Consider the following 7,062-nt stretch of genomic DNA (forward strand, 5'->3'; position numbering starts at 1 on the left):
TTCATCTGCATGCTCTAATATGATGAATTAGGAGAGCTACACATGTTCTATGCCATTTTACCTGAGAGAGAGCAGCAGGAGTGATTAGCATGCTCTTAGTACTTGTCCTCTCATGTACATGTTCTTCGTCCCGAACTTAATCTCAAAGAGTGATCATGTTGAACTTGATGATATCTTTCCTTCTGGTACAAGTGAATGTTTCTTCTTTAAGCTGGTATTGGTGGTGATTAGATAGCGGTAATGACTATGATGATTAAATAGTGGTAATGATGACTATAATGATTTTTAGCTAGCTAGTATACTGTTAACTCTTGTTGGTGATGATATATATGATGCAATAGTTTTTATATTAATATGATGATGATGAGTTATTATATGATTTATGAAAGAAACCATAGATTAGTTTCAACTGGATGGATCCTAGCTAGCTAAGTGATCAAGTATATGCCATATCCATATTACTTGCTCACCTAATATAGGTGATCAAGTAATATATATGGATATGGCATATATACTTTGATCACTTAGCTAGGATCCATGCATGCATCCAGTTGAAACTAATCTGCGGTACTTTCACCTAATGATTTAACAACTCATTATAATGTAAAAACAATCTCTAAATTAAATTGAAAATACAAAACTAAAGGAAAAATAAAAAATAAAACCAAAACCCCCCGAACATTTAGTACCGGTTGGTGTTACCAACCGGTACTATAGGTCTCCCCGCACCCGGCCCTGGCTCGTGCCACGTGGTGGCACTTTAGTGGCCGTTCGTGCCAAACCGGTACTAAAGGGGGGGACCTTTAGTCCCCACCCTTTAGTGTCGGTTACAGAACCGGCACTAAAAGCCCTTACGAATCGGTGATATAGTCCGGTTCTGCACTAGTGATATGAGCTAAAAAAATGCTTGTACTATCAACTTCATAAATGAAATTGAGGAGGGGCATGTTAAAGAGAAATAAGTCGGCAAAACAATTGTTGTCGCGAGAGATTGACCGGAGAAGAGAATCCGAGGAGAGGGAATGGACTAGATAGGCATGTTGATCAAACCCTCAAGGCAGGAGCTATTCCCAACGTTGATTTTGTGGAAGGAGACATCCAACAAGGTGGGGCATGCAAGGTAGACGAGGTGGTAGATCTTGTTGCGGTAGACATGAACAATAATGATGACATGCAGAGTCTTGGCCATGAGCTTCTCACATAGGTGGGGAGATGGTAAACCCATCTGCCCCGATCATGCAGTTGGTGAGTGGCAGTATGGACCCACTATCCATATTGACATGTACCGCTCGCTAGCATCGGTGGAAAAGAATGCTCTCGGATGCATATATTTATCACAAGAATTGATTTGGCAAAAAATTTCCATCCCAATACTTCGCGGACATGGCCCTTACATGTCAAATACTCCCTCCATCGTGAACCAACCTGTGGTTGAGATGGTTAGGTGGACAGTGGTATCCCCAACCCACCAGGGTTCAAATCCTGGTGCTCGCATTATTCCTGGATTTATTTTAGGAATTCCGGCAATGTGCTTTCAGTGGGAGGAGACGTTCCCGTCGATGAGCACTTGTGTCTGTACTGATGCTCAAAAAAATACTCCCTCCATCCAGGTGCATAGGGTATATAAGGAGCTGCATCACAACCTAGGTGCATGGAACTCCTTCCACGCATGATGACTTATATATTTGGAATTCTAAATTTTCATTAGACGCTCTATGCAGCTGGGCGGAGCTCTATGGTTCGTTGGATGTATATATTTACCACAAGGAATTGATTTGGGGTAGATAAGCAAAGGTATGATAATGAGTTGCGATTCAATATTTTGTTTTGTTTGGATGAACATATATTTTGTAGTCGCAATCTGAGGAGATCAACCCATCTTAATCTTCGTTTGCTTGACCAAATTATTGAATTGCACATTTCCTAGACATGGCCATCCCCTCTTCTCACGTACACCGACTAGCCTCCGCGATCCCCACCGCCCCTTGTCTGCAGCTCCCTGACACAGTCGTGTCTGCTTCCCGTACTTGCCCTTGCTCTCCTCCACGTGCAGCACCAGCTCTACCTCAATCTTGCTAGGGCAGACCGGATAGAAGGTCAAGCTGTCAGCCTCAATTCAGATCCATGCTATGCCCCTGCTGCCTGAGGTCTACCACGACGGCAGTCAGTGGCGATCCCTTAGAGCACCTCCTATTTGTAAGAAGCCTAACATGACCATAACAGTCAAAGCCGTGAATATGGAGGAGAGATGGATCTCGAGATCATGATAAAGGGTTTCCCCCGTTTTTTATTATAAATCAACCATCCGATACATCCAGCATGCTGGGGCCACAGCACAAACAAGCCCAAAAGGAAAAACAAGAGAAAGAAAGAGAAACAAATGCCGACACTAGCAGATCAACGAAGCGAAGATGACTGGTAACCGCTGCACCCTCCGGAGAAGTTCCACCGCGCTCAGCACCAGCTCTACCTCAATCTTGCTAGGGCAGACTGCATAGAAGGTCAAGCTGTCAGGCTCAATTCAGATCCATGCTATGGCCCTGTTGCCTGAGGTCTACCACGACGGCAGTCAGTGGCGATCCCTTAGAGCACCTCCTATTCGTAAGAAGCCTAACATGAACATAACAGTCAAAGTCGTGAATATGGAGGAGAGATGGATCTCGAGATCATGATAAAGGGTTTCCCCCGCTTTTTATTATAAAGCAACCATCCGATACATCCAGCGTGCTGGGGCTGCAACACAAACAAGCCCAAAAGGAAAAACAAGAGAAAGAAAGAGAAACAAATGTCGACACCGGCAGATCAACGAAGCGAAGATGACTAGTAACCACTGCACCCTCCGGATAAGTTCTACCATGCTCAGCACCAGCTCTACCTCAATCTTGCTAGGACAAACCGCATAGAAGGTCAAGTTGTCAGCCTCAATTCAGATCCATGCTATGCCCCTGCTGCCTGAGGTCTACCACGACGGTAGTCAGTGGCGATCCCTTGGAGCACCTCCTACTCGTAAGAAGCCTAACGTGACCATAACAGTCAAAGCCGTGAATATGGAGGGAAATGGATCTCGAGATCATGATAAAGGGTTTCCTCCGCTTTTTATTATAAAGCAACCATCCGATACATCCAGCGTGCTGGGGCCGCAGCACAAACAAGCCCAAAAGGGAAAACAAGAGAAAGAAAGAGAAACAAATGCCGACACCGGCAGATCAACGAAGCGAAGATGACTGGTAACCGCTGCACCCTCCAGAGAAGTTCCACCGCGTTCATCACCAGCTCTACCTCAATCTTGCTAGGGCAGACCGCATAGAAGGTCAAGCTGTCAGCCTCAATTCAGATCCATGCTATGCCCCTGCTGCCTGAGGTCTACCATGATGGCAGTTAGTGGCGATCGCATAGAGCACCTCCTATTCGTAAGAAGCCTAACATGACCATAATAGTCAAAGCCATGAATATGGAGGAGAGATGGATCTCGAGATCATGATAAAGGGTTTCCCCCGCTTTTTATTATAAAGCAACCATCCGATACATCCAGCATGTTGGGGCCGCAGCACAAATAAGCCCAAAAGGAAAAACAAGAGAAAGAAAGAGATACAAATGCCGACACCGGCAGATCAACGAAATGAAGATGACTGGTAACCGCTGCACCCTCCGGAGAAGTTCCACCGCGCTCCTAGCACTCTGAAACATCACGTACCATGCAACACCTTCAAGAAGGAATGTGACGGCACCACTGAGGGAGTCCAGGATAATGGGGTATCCGGACAGCCGGACTATATACTTTGGTCGGATTGTTGGACTATGAGGATACAAGATTGAAGACTTCGTCCCGTGTCCGGATCGGACTCTCCTTTGCGAGGAAGTAAAGATTGGTGATTCAGATGTTAGATCTCCTTCTCTATAACCGACTCTGTGTAACCCTAGCCCCCTCTAGTCTCTATATAAACCGGAGGGTTTAGTCCGTAGGACAGGAACAATCATAATCATAGGCTAGCTTCTAGGGTTTAGCCTCTACGATCTCGTGGTAGATCAACTCTTGTAATACTCATATCATCAAGATCAATCAAGTAGGAAGTAGGGTATTACCTCCATCGAGAGGGCCCGAACCTGGGTAAACATCGTGTCCCCAGTCTCTTGTTACCATTAGCCTTAGACGCATAGTTCGGGACCCCCTACACGAGATCCGCTGGTTTTGACACCGACATTGGTGCTTTCATTGAGAGTTCCATTGTGTCGTCACTATAAGTCTTGATGGCTCGTCTCGTTGTCAAGGACAACATCACCTCTGGGGGAGCCCTGGCCCTAGGCCAAACTCTCCGGCTGGGCGGCTTCGTCATGACCGCCCAATCGGCTGTCGCGCCGGAGATGACTTCTCAGGTCATCAAAAACATCCTCCACGTTGATTCGGAACTCGCCGAACAGATGGACCCAATGGAGCTCTCCTCCCTTAATGAGCTCTTGGATCGCATCGCCGCCCTGGGCGTCGCTACGGACTATGACCGGATCGGGTTTAAACCCGACCAAAGGGAGATTTACTCTTTGTCGGTCACCCATGAGATAGCGGTAGTGGAAGAGCATCATGTGAATTCTCCCTCTATTTTGAGGACGAACTATGTCCGGATTTCCGAGCTCTCTGAGCCGGACACCCGCTCGCGGGCCGAAGAAATTGGGCAACATCCCGGAGCCCGAGCCGTTAAACTCGGAAGCTTCTTGGCCCCTGGGTCTCAGATTGGGTCAGGATTCAAATTCAAAATCACCCACCCACCCATATTTATTCAATCTTTCGCATATCAGACAAGAGCCCCAAGAGACAGTACATCATTACTGGGCCAGATTCCTCCTTGTGATAAACAAGGTCAAGGACTGTCGCGAGGAAGACGCAATCTCCCTCTTTTGCAAAAATTGCACGAACAAAGGGATCCTCAACGCTATAGGTCATCATAACATAGTACACTTTGCTGACTTAGCAGCCATAGTGCAAAAATACTGCGCAATGGAAAGCGCTTGGAAAACCCATACAAAGTTCTAGGATAATCCGGCTCTCACTAAAAATTTCGTCCGAACTAAAAGGGCAAACTCTCGTAAGTTACCCAATTCAATTACCAAAAAATGAAAGCCCGATGCAAGGCGTGGAACTGTATTGGAGGAATGGCTCAATGGGCCATGCAAAATTCATAGCACACCGAATACCACGCCAACACATAGCCTTAGAGCATGTTGGATACTCCGGCAGGTAGCAAAGAGTAGCGAGGATCTCCTGATAAACCACACACCAGAGCAACATCCCGCCGGAAATAACAATACGGTATTGACAGTCTTCGAGACTTTCGCCTCAAATAATAGGCGCGAGCGAGCTCAACGCAGTCTTGCCGAAGTTTGCCACGTGACAACAATAAATCCGTGGAACGACACGGCTATAACTTACAATGCCAGTGACGAACCTCAATTCTGAACAGTCTGGGCACCAGCCACTTTGTTCCTTAGTCCAATCATGGACGGCTTCTGGCTCACTAAAGTGCTCATGGACGGCGGAAGCGGACTAAACCTCATCTACGAGGAAACCCTCAACAAGATGAAAATTGACAAGAGCCGCATTGAGAAAAGGCACTACCTATTTATTGCCTTCTTCGACGCACCGAACACTTTGAGTGGACGGATACGGCCACAGCCGGACTGGAAGAAATAAAGGCACTCTTGGCCACCAACCCAGTCCCGACCGCGCCAAATACTGGCGAGCCCATGCTATTATACATAGCGGCAACACACCAAGTTGTAAGCGCAATGCTCGTCGTCAAACGAGAAGCAGACGGACACAAGTTCCCGCTCCAAAAGCCGGTATATTACGTGTCCACTGTCCTCACTCCATGCAAATCTCGGTACCCATACTATCAAAAGATAGCATACGCGGTCTTCATGGCATCCCGGAAGCTACGACATTACTTTCAAGAGTGCTCGATTACGGTGGCCTCCGAAGTACCACTAAATGATATAATAAATAACCGCGACGCAACGGGCCGAATTGCTAAATGGGCTATCGAGCTCCTTCCATTCGACATAACATACAAACCATGACGGGCCATTAAGTCGCAAGTACTGACTGACTTTGTCTCTGAATGGACAGAAGTCGAACTCCCTAAAGAGTACGGCGCGTACTCCAATTGGATCATGCACTTCGACGGATCTAAAATGCTGGCCGGATTGGGAGCGGGTGTTGTCCTGACATCCCCCACCGGAGACACGGTCCAATACGTACTCCAAATATTATACACAAACTCCAACAACGCAGCCGAATACGAGGCTCTATTGCATGGTCTTCGGATGGCAGTCTCCATGGGCATCCAATGCCTCGAAGTACGTGGGGACTCAAACCTAGCAATACCTCAGATAAATGGAGACTTTGATGCCAAGGATCCGAAAATGGCGACTTATCGTAATGCCGTCCTCAAAATGTCAGCTCGGTTCGAGGGGCTCGAATTCCACCATGTGGTCAGAGAAAATAATCAAGCGGCGGATATCCTCGCCCGCATCGGTGCTAAACGCGACCCCGTCCCACCTAATATCTTCTTGGAAAGGTTGTTCAAGCCATAAGTGGTATGGGAAGGGGAGTCCGGCAATATTATTCAGGCTCCGAATACAACCCCAGATTTTGAACCATCTGATGCAATCGGAGGCTCTGCCACTGAAATAACACCTTCAGCCCATGAAATCATGGTTGTCATCGCCCCGTGGACCGAGCCCTTCTTAGCCTACCTAAATAGGCAAGAGCTCCCTGAGGACCAAAATAAGGCACGTTGTATTGTGCGACGTTCTAAGGCCTACAAAGTCCATGAAGGAGAGCTCTACAAGAAAAGCACTAGCTGAGTGCTCCAAAGATGCATCTCCGAAAAGGAAGGGCGGCAGCTCTTAGCCAAAATCCATTTCGGACTCGGCGGGCACCATGCTGCAGCTCGGGCACTTGTAAGCAAGGCCTTCCGTATAGGTTTTTACTGGCCGACAGCCTGGGCAGATGCACAGGACCTTGTCCAACATTGCGTTGGTTGCCAACTCTTCGCCAATCAGATCCAT

Source organism: Triticum aestivum, chromosome 5B, assembly GCF_018294505.1.
Source record: "Triticum aestivum cultivar Chinese Spring chromosome 5B, IWGSC CS RefSeq v2.1, whole genome shotgun sequence".
Classification (NCBI taxonomy): Eukaryota; Viridiplantae; Streptophyta; class Magnoliopsida; order Poales; family Poaceae; genus Triticum; species Triticum aestivum.